Source organism: Mastomys coucha, unplaced genomic scaffold, assembly GCF_008632895.1.
Source record: "Mastomys coucha isolate ucsf_1 unplaced genomic scaffold, UCSF_Mcou_1 pScaffold23, whole genome shotgun sequence".
Classification (NCBI taxonomy): Eukaryota; Metazoa; Chordata; class Mammalia; order Rodentia; family Muridae; genus Mastomys; species Mastomys coucha.
This window is the reverse complement of record NW_022196906.1, coordinates 67,445,010-67,461,284: the sequence shown is the minus strand read 5'-3', so window position 1 is coordinate 67,461,284 and position 16,275 is coordinate 67,445,010. Positions and strand designations below refer to the sequence as shown.

Sequence of the window (16,275 nt, the reverse complement as noted above, 5' to 3'; positions counted from 1 at the left end):
CAGTAAGCAGGAGAGGGTGGAGTGACGAGCAGGGGGAGTGGGGAGGGAACGGGGGTTTGTTCTTGTTGTTGTTTTTTGTTTTGTTTTGTTTTGTTTTGTTTTTGGAGGGGAAACTAGGAAAGGAGAAATCATATGACATGTAAACAAAGAAAATATCTAAGAAGTGCCGGTGGCCATTTCCCTCATTAGCTCGTCTGTCCTCTCTCTGGATAGCCACAGTTCTCTGGAATATGGAATCTGGGAAGATGGGCCTGTTTGGACCCTTCGTATTTGACTTTCCATCTCTTCTGTATCCTCTTGTTTTTGTATAGTAGCAGAGAAGACTTCTGGGGCAAATGTGTTTGCTGTCCAGTTAACCATACAAAATACCCTGTTTCCCAAACTTAGTCTTTCTCTCTTTTTCTTTCTTTCTTTTTTTTTCCCCCTTCTTTTTTGAGGGTGGTAATAGGGATTGAACCAGGGGCCTTGTTCATGCTAGGCAAACACTCTACCACTGTGCCACACTGCCAGCCCTCTAGGATTCACTTAGACTTTATAAACTCTGCATGAATGGAAATATTGAAGCACCTTGTGCTTCTAAAAATGATTTCAAATTAGATAGTTCAAATTTCTTAATTGAGGCTGAAGAGACTTTTGGGTAATTCGTGAATTGAAAGGAAAGAAACTGCCAGTTTCCGTCCCAAAGGTGACCCCTTTAAAGACGTATTTGTTAGTTATGAGTGACAGAGGTTATGGAGCCAGCCGGGACCATTTCTAAAGTGTTAAACTGACCTTAGGTAACGAGGTCGCAAGGTCGGTGGGGGTCAGGATTGGTGCAGGAGAGCCCTCTGCCTATTGTGGAGAGCTTTTTAAAAGGCTTCAGCTCTCTGTCCCTCCCTCTCTCCTTGATGGTCTCATCCTGCCTGGCTGTTTTTAAAAAACCACCATGATTTGAAATCTGACTCATGGGCTGACCTCCCCAGTCGAAGGGCACATGGACAGCCAGATGCTGTGGTCAGAGCCTCTTCCCATTTGGCAGGATGGCAGGAGCCAGAAGCCGGGCGAGAAGGCGTCTCTTACATGCCCCACCCCCCAAATCTGTCTAATGTAGACATGGTTTTCAGGTCTCTCCTTCCGCTTCCGCTTTTGTGTATCTCTGGTGACCTCAGATAAGTCATTCACACTTCCTGAAGACTCTTCCCCCCGACCCCCCATTGACAAAATAAGAAATTTGGACTGCATGGTGCATTTTTGATTTTTATCACATTCGTTTGGGTTGATAAAATGCCTGAACCATTTTGTTTTTGTTGTTCTTAATTAGTAAAATTAAAAACAGATCACATTTTGTTTTCCATGCTAAGTGCGTCTCTTCAGGGATGAAGCTGCTGCATTAGCTTCGTTCCGTGTGAGACACGTGTGACTAAGGGCACGGTACAAGGAGCTGTACACTCTGAGAGCCCCTACTTAAAGGGCAAGTCCCGGAGGACTCCGGAATTCATTGTGAGTGGGGCCAGAGAGATGGCTTAGTGGATAAAGGCTGCCAAACCGGATGACTAGAGTTTGATTCCTGGGACCTACATGGTGGGAGGAAAGAACTAACTCCCACAAGCAGTCCTTTGAGTTCCAGATGTGCACCATGGCTGTGCTTGTGGACACACGTATACACACATGCGCAAAACGATACAATAAAATGCAATTTTTCGAGACAGGATTTCTCTGTATAGCCCTGGCTGTCCTAATAAAATGCAATTTTAAAAAGTTTTTTTTTTTTTTTTTTTTAAGCGTTTAAGTACAAACGTCTAAGGTCTGCTACATCATGCGCGCTCAGTGCGTGGTTCTATCTGTTCTCTCTGGCGTGTGTGAAGTGGCACAAGGATGAACCTGATACCTCACTACAACGCTGGACTCTTATGTTTTGTTTTGTTTTGTTTTTATAGAGACAAACTATGCTATCTGTTACCTTCTGGGCCTTGAAAGCACATTCTGACGGACAGCCTTTGAGCAGAGAGATCCAGCTCACCGATACCTGAACTGACTCAGTGGCATTCCTTCCTCATTAATCTCCCTCCATCAATTGGAAAAAGAAGTCAGTCAGCAGGATGATACTGCGAGTCCTTTCTACCTCTCTCTCTCCCCTTTGGAAAGCCTGCTGGAATTTCGACTGGAATGTTTTCTAGGCTCCAGACTGTAGAGACCTCAGCTTGCTAAAAACCACCGTTGTTTGTGTGTCTGTCACCCCACAAGAGGCTACAATGACCGAAGCTCCCTGCCCCGGGCTCATCTAGCTCCACACCCTCTGCCTGCGTTTTAGGAGAAAGCGCCAAGGGGAGAAGAAGAAATGATTGCGTTAATGAGCCTGGCACCACAGACATATCTGGTAGATGTGCTGAACTCACAAGAACCAAGGACCCTGAGTAGGAATTTTAGAATTGTTTACATCTGATTCAGCAAGTATTTCCATGAATAAAACTCTTATTTTTTGTTTGTTTGTTTTTGTTTAGCCCTTGCTGGCCTGAAACTCATTATGTAGATCAGGTTGGTCATCTGCTGGGGTTAAAGGTGTGTGCCACCACACTCGGCCTTGCATGGTAAAATTTAGGTCCGTGAGCAAGGGAGGTGCAAAAATCATTCAAGGGGTATAAGCAACAGGTTCATCATCTAATGGGAGTGAAAGAAAAACACACCCAGATCTCACACAAGATAAAAAAAAAAAATAGTGAGTGGGGACCCAGGGAAAGGAGAGCTCCCGGAGGCTGCTGGCAGGAGGTAGCATTTTAAGTCAGTCTTGAAGAATGGCTGTGATTTAGTAAACAGATCTGACTAGGGGGCAGAGGTCATGGAGGGTAACCCAGAAAAGGGAAGAGAACGCAGCTTGAAAAATCCTAGAGGAGGTAGCAGAGGGCTGAGGGGATGGGAGGAGTTAAGATTCTGTTAAGGGCCTGGCAGTGGTGGCACGCGCCTTTAATCCCAGCACTTGGGAGGCAGAGGCAGGTGGACTTCTGAGTTTGAGGCCAGCCTGGTCTACAGAGTGAGTTCCAGGACAGCCAGGGTTACACAGAGAAACCCTGTCTCAAAAACAAAACAAAACAAAAAAAGATTCGGTAAGGTCCTGAGCAATTAATGGTGCTTTAAAAAAGTCATTGAAAGGAAGATAATTAAAGACAGGCTAAGTACTTAGTTTAGGGAGATAGGTATCTAGATAGATAGATAAATAGGTAGGAAGAGAGGGAGAAAGGGAAGGGAAGAAAGGAGAGGTAGGGAGAAATTGTTAGCAAAAGAATACCTGTCATACACCACACAGAATATCTTGGAAAAAAAATCATAGGCATTAAATTAAATAAAAAATTACTTAGGCAAACTTTTTTTTTTTTTTTCGAAACAGGGTTTCTCTGTATACCCCTGGCTGTCCTGGAACTCACTCTGTAGACCAGGCTGACCTGGAACTCATAAATCTGCCTGCCTCTGCCTCCCAAGTGCTGGGATTAAAAGGCATGGGCTACCACTGCCCAGCAGAAATGAAAGTTTAAAATGTGCAAAACTGCACATATTTTTTATCCAATGTTTTTGGATGTTTTGTCTACATGTATTTGTGCATACATGTATCAGTATCTAAGGAACTCAGAGAGGCCATTGAAATCCCTGGAAGTTACAAATGGGTGTGAGCCATCATGTGGGTGCTCAGAATTAAGAGTAAGAGTAGAGAAAAGGAGCCAGGTGGTGGTGGCACATGCCTTTAATCCCAGCACTTGGGAGGCAGAGTCAGGTGGATTTCTGAGTTCAAGGCCAGCCTGGTCTACAGAGTGAGTTCCATTACAGCTAGGGCTATACAGAGAAACCCTGTCTCGAACATCCCCCTCCTCCCCCCAAAAAAAAGAGTACAGAAAAGGAGTTGAGCACTAACACGTGTACGTTAGTTCATGGCTCTCTACTCTTGACTGTGATTGTGATATGACTTGCTACTTCAAGTTCCTGCCATGTTTGTTGAAATGATGGACTGTACTTGAGAGAAAAAGAAACTCCATCTCCCTTAAGTTGATTTTGTCAGGGTATTTTTTCACAGCAACAGAAAACAAAACTAAGACACTGTACTTTGAAGTGTTAGAAGCCTTCTCTCTATATCTGAAAACATGGAATGTCCTTTGTCCCTCAAGGGAAGAATAGACAGGGAAAAGGGGACCCTGGAGTGAGCAGAGTCTTTATGATTTCAGTTGCAATGGGTGGTTAGTTAAGTGGACCTCTTGGCACAGAAAAAACAACTTGACATCTAAATTTAGGCATCCAAAATATGAGGGTTTTGACCCAAGAGAATATTCTTTGTCTCCACACATATCAAAGGGGAGGGGGAAAATCAATCCAGTAATTTTGTTGTTTTATTAAGCACTGTGCTAATTACCCCTAAGGAGGAGAGAAAGTTTGCAATCAGGTATAAGGTCCTTTGGCAGTATGGTCCCAGGCTCCCTCTGTAGCCTTTTCCTGAGCACAACCTTCCTAGACTACGCAAAGCTAAACCTTTATTACCTTCTTCCCTCAGATAAAATGCCTGCAAGGCTTCCCAACCCTTTTATGTCAGCTGACAAAATCTTCCTTTAAAAAGATCAAATTTCTGCAGACAGTAGCCTGTTGCCTGAAGCATGGTGGTAGTGCTTTCTTTCAGCCTGTCCTACAGCAGCTACCTCTGACCTGTGTGTGAATCACTGAGGCCAGGGACTGAACCCATCCCACAATTCACCTGGCACAGTCTTATGCATGGGAGATACTCAGTTCATATCTGTGAACTGAATGAAGGGAATGTGTGTGTGTGTGTGTCTGTGTATATACATATACATATATATATACATATAGGTGTGTATATACATACATATATATGTGCATGTATATATGTGTGTGTGTATATATATATATATATATTCATACATATATGGATGTGGCAAAAATCTGTATGACATCTACTCAGTCAGTATAGTAACATATATTGGCTATAGTAACATATATGTTGAGTGCTGCTGTGTAAGGACTTTGCCTCCATTTTCTCATTTATTCTTACCCACAGACAAATCGTAGCTTTTCATTTCCATTTACAGAGAAAACTATTGAGAGCTAGAAAGATTGTTACTTGTATAGCATTACTTTCTTACCTTACTTTCTTACAACTGTTATTTAATTGTTAATTTGATTCCTAGATTCTTCTGAAGTTTCCCTTTGGAAAACTTCTGCCTAAACAGGGATGTGGCTAAAATACAAGTGCACAAATAGAGGAAGCATAGAGCTTAGGGCAGGAAAAAGGACACAGGGTAGCAACAGAGGCTGAAGTAAGAGGAGTCCCTGAAATTCAAACCTGGGCTAGGCACCTGGCCCAGTTGGTAAAGTTCTTCCCTTGTAAGCACAAGGACTTGAACTTCACCCTTAGTAACCATCTACAAAGGAGCCAAATGTGTTATGCTGTGTGTTTATATTCCAGGGCTGTCAGAAAGAGGATCCATCCAGTTTAGCATAGTTAGTGAGGTGCAGGCCAGTGAAAGACCTTGTATCAAAGAAAGAAAGAAAAGAAGGAAAGAAAGGAGAAGAAGAAGAAGAAGAAGAAGAAGAAGAAGAAGAAGAAGAAGAAGAAGAAGAAGAGAGGAGAGAGAGAGAGAAAGAAAGAAAGAAAGGAAGGAAGAGAAAGAGAAGGGAGGGAGGGAAAGAGGGAAGGAAGGAAGGAAGAAAAAAAGAGGGCTGGAGAGATGGCTCAGCAGGTAAGAGCACTGACTGCTCTTCCAAAGGTCCTGAGTTCAAATCCCAGCAACCACATGATGGCCCACAACCATCTGTAATAAGATCTGACTCCCTCTTCTGGTGTGTCTAAAGTCAGCTACAGTGTACTTACATATAATAATGAATAAATCTTTGGGCTGGAGTGAGGGAGCAGAGATCCTGAGTTCAATTCCCAGCAACCACATGATGGCTCAAACCACATCATAGCTCACAACCATCTGTACAGCCACAGTGTACTCATATACATAAAATAAATAAATAAATCTTTTTTAAAAAAAGGAAGAAAGAAGGAAGGAAAGAAGGAAAGAAAAAAAGACCACATTTAAAGAACATCTAATCTCTATCTATCTATCTACCTATCTATCTATCTATCTATCTATTTATCTATCTCTTTCTCAGTGTTGGGTGTTGGTCAGGAAGTCCTCTCCCCCTCTCCAATACAGACTGCTGACTGTATGCTACATTTGGGTGTTAAGTCCCTGTTGCTGAAGGCATTGTATACTTTGGTTATAAAACAGGGAGAATTAAGCAAGAACTGAGTTAGAAGCCCGCTACCCATTGGCTGCCACTCATAGTGCTGGAGGGCAGAACACAGCTGCTGTAGAATTTTTACCACTGGTCCTACCAAGCTATAAGCCCACATATAACACTAGCAGCATACCAGGCCAGGTATGCACACTAATGTAGTGGTGGCACAGCTATAATGGGTACAGTGAACTATTTTCCACTTGGACTTGATACCTGCTCCACTGGAGGGAACCTGTGGTTGGTATATAAGTAGGAACAAAAATCCAGGGCCGTAGGTCATGGTGGGGGAACTGCTAGTGTTTCGTTGAATGGATTCTATGTGCTTGTAAAGACACAATGTATCACTGCTGCTGTCTGACTTGGTCAGTGAAGCTTCTTTTTACAGTGGATGGTGGTTGCTATGGAGACTTATAACCAGTCAATCTTCTGGGAATAAATGCTTGTTGCTGTGGCACAGTGACCCAACACTCAACCCTTAACTGAAAAAACAAAAAATGCCATACATTTATGTCGCCTTCTCTAAGCTTAGAAAATACAAGGGCAGGAAGAATGGAAAAATCAAAAGAAGGAATAGCGTGTTGTGTGGCATTTCCTCTGCATAGGACAGGATTGTAATCCTTTCTTGTTGTTATGGCTGTTTGTTTTTTTAACTGGTAAACTTCATGTGATGTGATTGTATTACAATTTTTAAGAGATTTATGTTTATGTGTCTGAGTTGGGGGGCACACGTGTTGCATGGACTCACTCGTGCACGCTGAAAGAGTGTGTGAGATCCATGGATCTGGAGTAACAGGTGATTGAGAGCCGTCCTTATGTGGGTACTGGGAACCGAACCCAGAGCTTCTGAAAACACAGCAAGCTCTCTAAACGCTGAACTCTCTCTAGTCCTGATTATGGACCTCTTAAATTGAGTACCTGTGCTCATTAGCATGAGGGCTCTCACGAAACGGGATTTACTGACCTTCCCTCTTGGGGTAGTAGGAAATGCACCCCTCCTTCCCCAAGGACATGGTGGGATGAGAATTTAGGTGATATAGTTGCTCATAGATTATGTAATGCCTTTCTTGTACTTATGTATAACCCCAAATAAACTAATTTTTTTAAAGGTTTATTATATGTAAGTATATTGTACCTGTCTACAGACACCCCAGAAGAGGGCATCAGATCTCATTACAGATAGTTGTGAGCCACCATGTGGTTGCTGGGATTTGAACTCAGGACCTTCAGAAGAGCAGTCAGTGCTCTTAATCTCTAAGCCATCTCTCTACCCCTCCCCCCAAATAAACTAATTGATCACCAAGCAAGGCTTGAGTGAAAACCTTTGCTCTGCCATTGTCCCCTCTAGCTGGTGTGGATAGAAACAGACTCTCCAGGGAAAGTCACACCTAGCAGTGTGTCTTGTAGGCTCATCCTCTGATGGCTCTAAGTGCAGTTGCTGACTTTTAGCTTGTATAGCATTTTCTTTCTTATGGGGATAGATGTGAAGGCCTCCAAAGCAAAAGGCAGAAGCCTCTAGAGGGCCTCTTTGGAATAAGAAAGAAGCAGATGACCCAGAGGAAGGAAGTAAAGAAGCAGGCAGTTGTAGGTCTTGTGCTGCAGAAGTTTCTCTTGTTGGTAAGGCTCTGTCTCTGATATGTTTTAGAAACAAGCCCTAAGCTCCTTATCTGTGCCCTCCATATCTTACTTTCTAGGGAGGAGCCTGAAGAGGAATTCTCACCCCTGTATCCATTAGCTATGGCCAAGGTCCTAAAGTTACATAGTAAGGATGTGACCTATTAAGCCTACCCCTGTGTCTTAGTCAGGGTTTCTATTCTTTCTATCCCCTGTTGGGGGGATCGGGGGGTGGTGGTTATTTAGCTTACTTCCACATTGCTGTTGATCACCAGAGGAAGTCAGGACTGGAACTCAAGCAGGTCAAGAAGCAGGAGCTGACGCAGAGACCATGGAGAGATGTTCTTTACTGGCTTGCTTCTCCTGGCTTGCTCAGTCTGCTCTCTTATAGAACCCAAGACTTCCAGCCTAGGGATGGCACCACCCACAAGGGGCCCTACCCCCTTGATCACTAATTGAGAAAATGCCTCAAAGCTGGATCTCATGCAAGCACTTCCCCAGCCGAAGCTCCCTTCTCTGTGATAACTCCAGTCTGTGTCAAGTTAGCACACAAAACCAGCCAGTACACCCTGTGAGCTGAGAAGGGGTCTTTGTAAGATGAATAGGACCACAGGAAATATCCACCTCACTGTGAGATATTCTTGTTTGGAGGCACTAGTGAGAAGAAGGAAAGGAAAAGATAGTTGATGGATAAAAAGTACCATTACTAGCTGGGCGTGATGGCGCATGCCTTTAATCCCAGCACTTGGGAGGCAGAAGCAGGCGGATTTCTGAGTTCGAGGCCAGCCTGATCTACAGAGTGAGTCCAGGACAGCCAGGGCTATACAGAGAAACCCTGTCTCGGAAACAAAACAAAACAAAACAAAACGTACCATTACTGTCCAATCTCAAGAAGATGGAGACAGAAAAATACATCACACTTGCTATGTATCAGGGAATGGCTTTGAACTCCTTCCCAGTGTTACAATTACAGTTATGTATCACCAGGCATGGTTCATGTGATGCTAGGGGGATTGAACCTGAGGTTTCAGGAATGCTACCAAGTGTTTTCATTTATTGTTGTGGACTGAAGGCCAAGCTCAACACCTTACACATGTTAGGCAAGGGCTCCACCGCTGAGCCATTGTGGTGGCCTCTTCAGTTACCAACGACTCAAGGGAAAGCTCCTGTAAGAATTGAACAAACAGGGACACTCATAAAAATACCAGGAAGCCAGGAATGTCCATTAAGCTTAAAGTTAGGGAGCTTCAAAAGAATTTACTGAATAAAAATATGTCCCCAGGAGATGCCCCAATTGCAGGGATTAATTGGTTCCATGAAATGTCCCACCCACAGTGAGGGGCGGATCTCTCCCCACCCCTTCTGTGTGCAAAAGGTATCTCCTCCTCACCTGGGGCACAAAAGGACAATGAACACAAAGAACAATGGGCTCCACCAATGATGCTGTAAACTAAAACCTATATTCTGAAAAGGGTATAAAGAGTGTATGCTTTTGTTCCTCGTGGTCGCCTTTGCCCCGATTGTGGGGCGACCCCAGTATACTGGATCGTTAAACCTCTTGCTTATTGCATCGATCTCTGTCTCTGTGTCTTTGTGAGTGGGACATCCTAGATATAAGTCTTGGCTCTCCGGATGTTACATTTTCGAGCACGGGCCCGGAATCGTCCTCCTCGCAGAACCAGTGACTAGAGATCAGAGGATCGCTCTAGCAGGTTCTGCGCTGTTTTTGTTTATGTCCGTTTAAACGTCTGTCTGACTTTTTGAATCTGTGACTCCTTTAATCTGTGCGGCCACTAGGAAGTTTGGTTTCGGTTTGCAGTTTCTTGATGGTTGTTGACCGGAGGTAGTCTTGCATGGTGGGTAGACGTACCTTAACATCAAAGACTACAAGAGTCCTGGAGGACACTCCAGACTCTGTCTGGGATGTAGGATCCGAGAGGGTTCGACTTCATCTGGGGATGGCGGCGGCAAGGACGCCACTACCAAGTTCTTTTGTTTTCTGTTTGTGCGCTCGAGGCAGGGGTGCCTTGCTCTATCAATCTCTGTCTTTTTGTTTTCGTGTGGACCTGGACTGATATTTTTGGACAGCATGGGGCAAATTGTGTCTACCCCCTTGAGTTTGACTCTTAAACATTGGGCAGAAATAAGGTCTAGGGCCCACAATATCTCAATAGAAGTGAAAAAGCATAAATGGAAGACTCTTTGTGCCTCTGAATGGCCTTCCTTTGAGATTGGGTGGCCAATGGCTCTTTCTCTTTGACTCTTATTCAATTAGTCAAACAGCGTGTCTTTGGGGTAGGCCCTGGGAGTCACCCAGAACAGATCCTGTATATCCTGGTCTGGGAAGATTTGGTATCTAACCCTCCCCACTGGGTTCGTCCGTGGGTGTCTGCCCTCATTGTACAGGATCAAGCCAAGAAGAATGTTCTCTCGGATACTGAGGCCGACCTTCTCTTGAACCTCCCTCCTTCCTACCTCCCCACTCTCCAAACTTGTGAAGGTCCAGCCATGGGACCCCCGGCACCATTGGCTGCGGGTCCTTTGGCCCCACCAGAGGAAGAGAAAGGTGCAGAGGCTTCTCCCTCAAAATTGGAGGGACCTGCCCATGGGACCTGCAGCAAGAGAGGAACAGTCCCTGACCAGACCAACATTACAGAGAAATCCTGTCTCAAGAAACCCCTGCAGTACTGGCCATTCTCAGCGGCTGATTTTACAACTGGAAGACCCACAACCCATCATAAGGGTGGTACAGCAATCTAGGCATTATCTGGACCAAAACACAAAAGTCATGGTTGTTATTTAGAATCTCTAAACTTAGACAGGTTGTGATCCCTGAGGCACAGGCCCACCAGCGATCTAAGGGCGGGAGGAGGTATCTGGTTGGATTCTACATCAGAGGGTATAAAACATTACACAGATGTTGATGGGTTTGTGGGACTTGACCCACACAAAGGCCTTTTCCACTAATAGCTGACAGGGTTAGGTGGACTTGTTGCTGGTTCCACCTGCAATGGGAGGCTTTTAAGGAAATGGTAGGAGTACTAACACATGCAATACCTTCATAGTAAGGGGGTGCCACATCATAATTTAGCCAACACTTTCTAGTCATTTCAGGGTTCATAGCATTGAGTACTCTGAAGGCACTAGTCAGCATGTTCAGGAGAGGGTTGACACTCAGATCAGATTCTGGAGGCTGTGTGGATAGGGCCTCTAGAGAGAGTATGGTGGTCCCTAACGCAGCAGTTAGTGTGGTAGTTCTCATAGCAGGTTTGGTTTTAATCTGGGGAGGGGACTGTGGAGGTTCTGGAGGCTGACAGGGAGGGCTCAAGGCTGAATTTGGGCTTAGCAGAGTATAAGAGGTTTCTATCTTAAGCTTGATGGTAAATATCTGCCCATCGTCATGTCTTTCTTCATAAAATCTAAGTTCCCACATATAACTGGTTGTCCACCTGGTTGCCTGCTTCCCTGGCTCTGTAAAAGTAATATGGAGTGGGTGGTACCAAGTCTCACACTCTGATCGGTATGTCCACCCTGCTTTCCCCACCTCATGATGGCTATAGTTGGCAGCCACCTTTATAAAGTCCCAAGTGGAAGATGGCTTCCAGTATGTATCACCCGAAGTCTCACAGCCCCAGTTTTTACAGAAAAAATGATGTCTACCTCCACATGTCGGATTAAGGGAACGATCTCGGTGGAGTCCAGGACAAACATAAAAAGTCAGGGTGGAGAGTTGACTCCTCTGACTCACATGTCCGCATCCCCCGAATGGGTCTAACCCGTGCTGGCCGGGTAGAGAGGGTACTTTAGGAGCAGGCATGTTGGGGTCATAATACCCCTCCATATCCCAGTTAGCTGGCACCCCAAAGGCCAGTTTGCAGACATCAGGGAACGTGTCAGGCCACCACAGGCCGGGTGTAGTGACTTTAGACCTGCTCCAGATTATGTCTCCGTGTCCAGTAATTACCATCCAAGTCAGGTTATGAAGTTGGTGGGGACTGGGAGCTATCTCTAAGAAAAAGAGGCTAAGGCACAGTACCATGATCATTGGGAGTCTCATTTTTAACTATCTTGAGCTTCAGCAGGTTATCAGTAGTCTGTGTTCTCCAAGTGTGTAGTTTTGGGTCCCTCAGAGCTGGTTTAACGTGTGACGTGTAGATCCATGGTGTAAGCCCGACTACTTTCATCACAGTTGGAGTGGTTAGCAGGACAAGGTATGGTTCTTTCCAACGAGGCTCAAGCATCTGGGCTTGGTGTCGTATGTAGACTGCGTCTCTGACCTGGAAGTGATACGATGTCTCAGGGGTCCCTGGCTCATAGGCGGCTGCCAGCTGTACCACCTGCAGCCCTTTTAATCTGGCATACAAAACATTACTACTATGACAAGTAGGCTCAATAACATCCCCTAGTAGAGTTAGGGGTGGTGAGGTCCCATACAGGATCTCAAAGGGAGTCAAATTGAAGCACGAAGGGGTGTTTCTAACCCTGAACAGGGCCAGAGGAAGGAGCACCACCCAGTTTGCGCCAGTCTCTATGGTTAACTTTGTCAAGCAAGGCCTCTTTTAGAGTTCTGTTAGCCGTCTCTACCTGTCCTGAGCTCTGAGGTCTATAAATGCAATGAAGTTTCCAATCGACCTCTAAATACTTGGTTACTCCCTGACTTACCTTGGCAATGAAGGCAGGGCCCTTATCAGATCCAATTACCTTGGGCACTCCAAACTGGGGGAAAATTTCTTCTAGTATCTTCTTGACTACTACCGTTGCGGTTTCTTGTTTGGTAGGGAAAGCTTCTACCCATCCTGAGAAAGTATCTATGAAAACTAGAAGATATTTGTAGCCATACTTGCCCGGTTTTATCTCTGTGAAGTCTACTTCCCAGTAGACTCCTGGCCAGTCCCCTAGGTACCATTTACCGGGGTCAGTCTTGTTTCTGCAAGCATTCGCATTCTGACAGGGCATACAGCTGTGAACCACCTGCTCTACCAGGTGTTTTAGTCCTGGAATATGATACTTAGACCTCAAGGCAGTTTGTGTTAACTTGCTTACCCCTAGATGGGTCCATTGGTGCATTTGTTTTATCATTGTCTTTGCCTGTTCTCATGGTAGTATTCTTTTACCCGATGGGGTCACCCAGACCCCCTTTCTCTGATCAAAACAATTTTCAGGGTCTCAATTTTCATTTGAGATGACTGTCAGGTCTTCAGTGGAGTACTGGAACTTAAGTTCAGGCAATTTGGACTCTCTGGCCACCATCACTTTAGCCATTCTAGAAGCTGTCACCTTAGCTTCCTGACCTGCCAAATTATTCCTTTGAGCTATAAAGGAATCACCCTTTTGGTGGTCCAGACAGTGAATAATACTCACTTTTGCTGGTTTGTACAAGGCTTCTAGTAGTGCCAGAATCTCAGGTTTGTTCTTGATTTCTTTTCCTCCCGAGGTCAGTATTCCCCGCTGCTGGTAGATGGCACCATGGACATGGGCTGTAGTGAAGGCATATCTACTATCTGTGTAGATGTTGATCTCTTTGCCTTCTCCTAGATCAAGAGCTTTTGTGAGAACAATGAGCTCGGCTTTCTGAGCAGAGGTTCCCTCCAGCAGAGTTTGTGCCCATACGACCTGTTGTCCATCCACCACAGCTGCACCTGCTCTCCTCTGTCCCTTTTCTAGGTAACTGCTCCCAACCATGACCCAAGTCTCTTCTGCCTCAGCCAAGGGATGGTCAGACAGGTCTTTGCGCCAGCTATGTGCCTCAGTGAGCACTTGCTGACAGTCATGGATGGGAGGTTTGAGGTCGGGGTCTGGAAGAAGGGTGGCTGGATTTAGGCCCGTGGGGGGCACAAACGTGATCCTGTCAGAACTGAGCAGCAAAGTCTGATAATAATGATAATTCAGGCGTTAGTGAGCCATTGATCAGGCGTGGGGAGCGGGAGGCTAGCGGACCACACTCTCTAGGGCATTTGGAGTGGATATTACCAGATCTTGTCCCAAAGTCCACTTATCAGCATCTTTAACCAACACTGCGACCTCAATCATGGTCCTCAGACAGGCAGGCCACCTGGAGGTCACAGGGTCTTTTTGAGAGGTATGCCACTCACTGGTCTCTTCCATGGTCCCAGTTTTTGTGTCAGAACCCCTTTTGTTATGCCCTTGTTTTCTGCCACATACAGGTGGATTGGCTTAGTCACATCAGGGAGACCTAGGGCCGGGGCTGACATGAAGGCTGTTTTGATGGTGTCAAAAGCCCTTTGTTCTTTCTCCCCTCACACAAAAGGCTGCTTATTCTTGATGAGAGGATAGAGAGGGGCCACCATCTTGGTGAGCCCGGCTATCCATAGGCAACAGAAGCCTGCCGTGCCCAGGAACTCTCTAACCTGTTTCTGACTCATGGGCAGTGGGATGTGAAACACAGTTTCTTTTCTGGCATCTGATAGCCATCTCTTCCCTTCCCTGAGCAAATGCCCCAGGTAAGTGACCTTTTGGCGGCATATTTGGGCTTTCTTGGCTGAGGCGCAGTAGCCTAACTCTCCCAGTTCCATGAGAAGACGTTTGGTCCCTTCCAAACACAGTTCCTTGCTGGAGGCAGCCAAAAGAAGGTCATCTACATACTGCAAGAGAGTTAACTGGGGATTGGGTGTTCAGAAGGTGGCTAGGTCTTGATTTAGGGCATCATCAAAAATAGTGGGGGAGCTCTTGAAGCCCTGAGGCAAGCAGGTCCACGTGAGCTGGCCCCTTATACCTGACTTGGGGGGTCTTTCCATTCAAAGGCAAAGTACTCTTGGCTCTTAGGGGCCAGTGATAGGCAGAAGAAGGCATCTTTGAGGTCCAGTACAGTATATCAGATCCTAGAGGGAAGCAAGGAACTCAAAAGGTTATACAGGTTAGGGACCGTAGGGTGGAGGTTGGACACCCATTTGTTCACTTCTTTGAGGTCCTAGATAGGTCAATAGTCATTGGATCCTGGTTTTTGTACTGGAAGGAGGGGAGTATTCCATGCAGACTGGCACCTCCACAGGATCCTCATTTGGAGGAGGTGTAGGATGTGGGGCCAGATCCCATCTCGGGCTTCTTTGGACATAGGATACTGGTGAATGGTTGCTGAGCTGGCCTGGGCCTTCAGCTCCACAAGGACCGGAGGCTGGTTCTTAGCTTTCCCCATTCCTGCTATCTCAGCCCAAGCCTGTGGGAAGTTTGGTAACCACCAATCTACATCTTCAGGCCTGCAATCCTTATTCTCAAAGAGTTGGTACTCATCTTCTAGTTTCATAGTCAGCACCTGGATGGGTTCTCCCTGTTGGACCCTGGCCTGGGGTCCTTCTGTGAGGAAATGGATCTGTGCTCCCATCTTAGTGAGAAGGTATCTCCCTAACAAAGGGCAAGGGCATTCTGGGATGACATGAATGAGTGGGATACCCGACCCACACCTAGGTCCACTGTTCTTTGGGTAGTCCATGAGTAGTATTGTTCGTTGCCTGTGGCCCCTTGGACCTAGGACTTCTTTTTGGAAATCGGCCCATCTGACTGTAGGACTGAATGTTGTGCCCCTGTGTCCACCAGAAACTGAGTGGGCTTCCCCTCCACAGTAAGGGTTACCCTGGGTTCGGGGAGGGGATCCAAACCCCATCCCCGCTATTCACTCTCATTGTTCTCTTGAATGGTCAGCACTTTAGGACCCGCCGGCTTTCTGTCTGAAACATAGGGCCCCTTTTTCTTCTTTTTGGGGCAATCTCTCACCCTATGCAGAGTACTGTGGGGGCTGGTAGCCCTGATCCTGGGGTTGGGGGAAGGTGCCGTAGGCCCAGAGGGGCAAAATGTTGGCTGTCCTGGAACGCACTCTGTAGACCAGGCTAGCATCAAACTCAGAAATCCGCCTGCCTCTGCCTCCTAAGTGCTGGGATTAAAGGCATGCACTACCACTGCCCAGCTAAATAAGAAATTCTTAACCTGACGTTCATTGAATGGCATTCTCTGGCATCTCAAGTAGGCACATCAGGTCTGTTGCTTCTGAGGCTGTGGAAGATGATCTGCCCATGCCTAACTCGGATTTCTGATGGGTGGTGATGCCATTTCCAGCCCTTGCCTTTCTCTGTACAGGGTGTTTCCCTTCCTTCACTTGGCCTTCTTGTTAGACAACAGGGACCCACACTAATCTAGTATGACATCATCCTCATGAACCTACAACTATCCCATTTCCAAATAGGGTCACATTTGAGTTCATAGGGGCTATGGTTTCACTATATGTAATGTTAGAGTAGTGCACCAGTGAGTTCATTGGTATGACATACAGGAGCATGGTGACTTAAAGACAGTCAAAGCTCCCAGTGTGACATGCAGGTTGGTGACCCCCTAATATCAATTCATTATCTTTTCTTCCTATTTTTTCTTCCTATTTTTTCTTTTTCTTTTTTCTTT

The 16,275-nt window shown here is 45.8% G+C and overlaps 1 pseudogene; it reads right to left on the bottom strand.

The window, feature by feature from the left end:
• Nucleotides 1–13,035: 13,035 nt before the first annotated feature.
• LOC116073646 overlaps nucleotides 13,036–16,275 on the bottom strand; it is a 5,677-nt pseudogene continuing 2,437 nt past the window's right edge.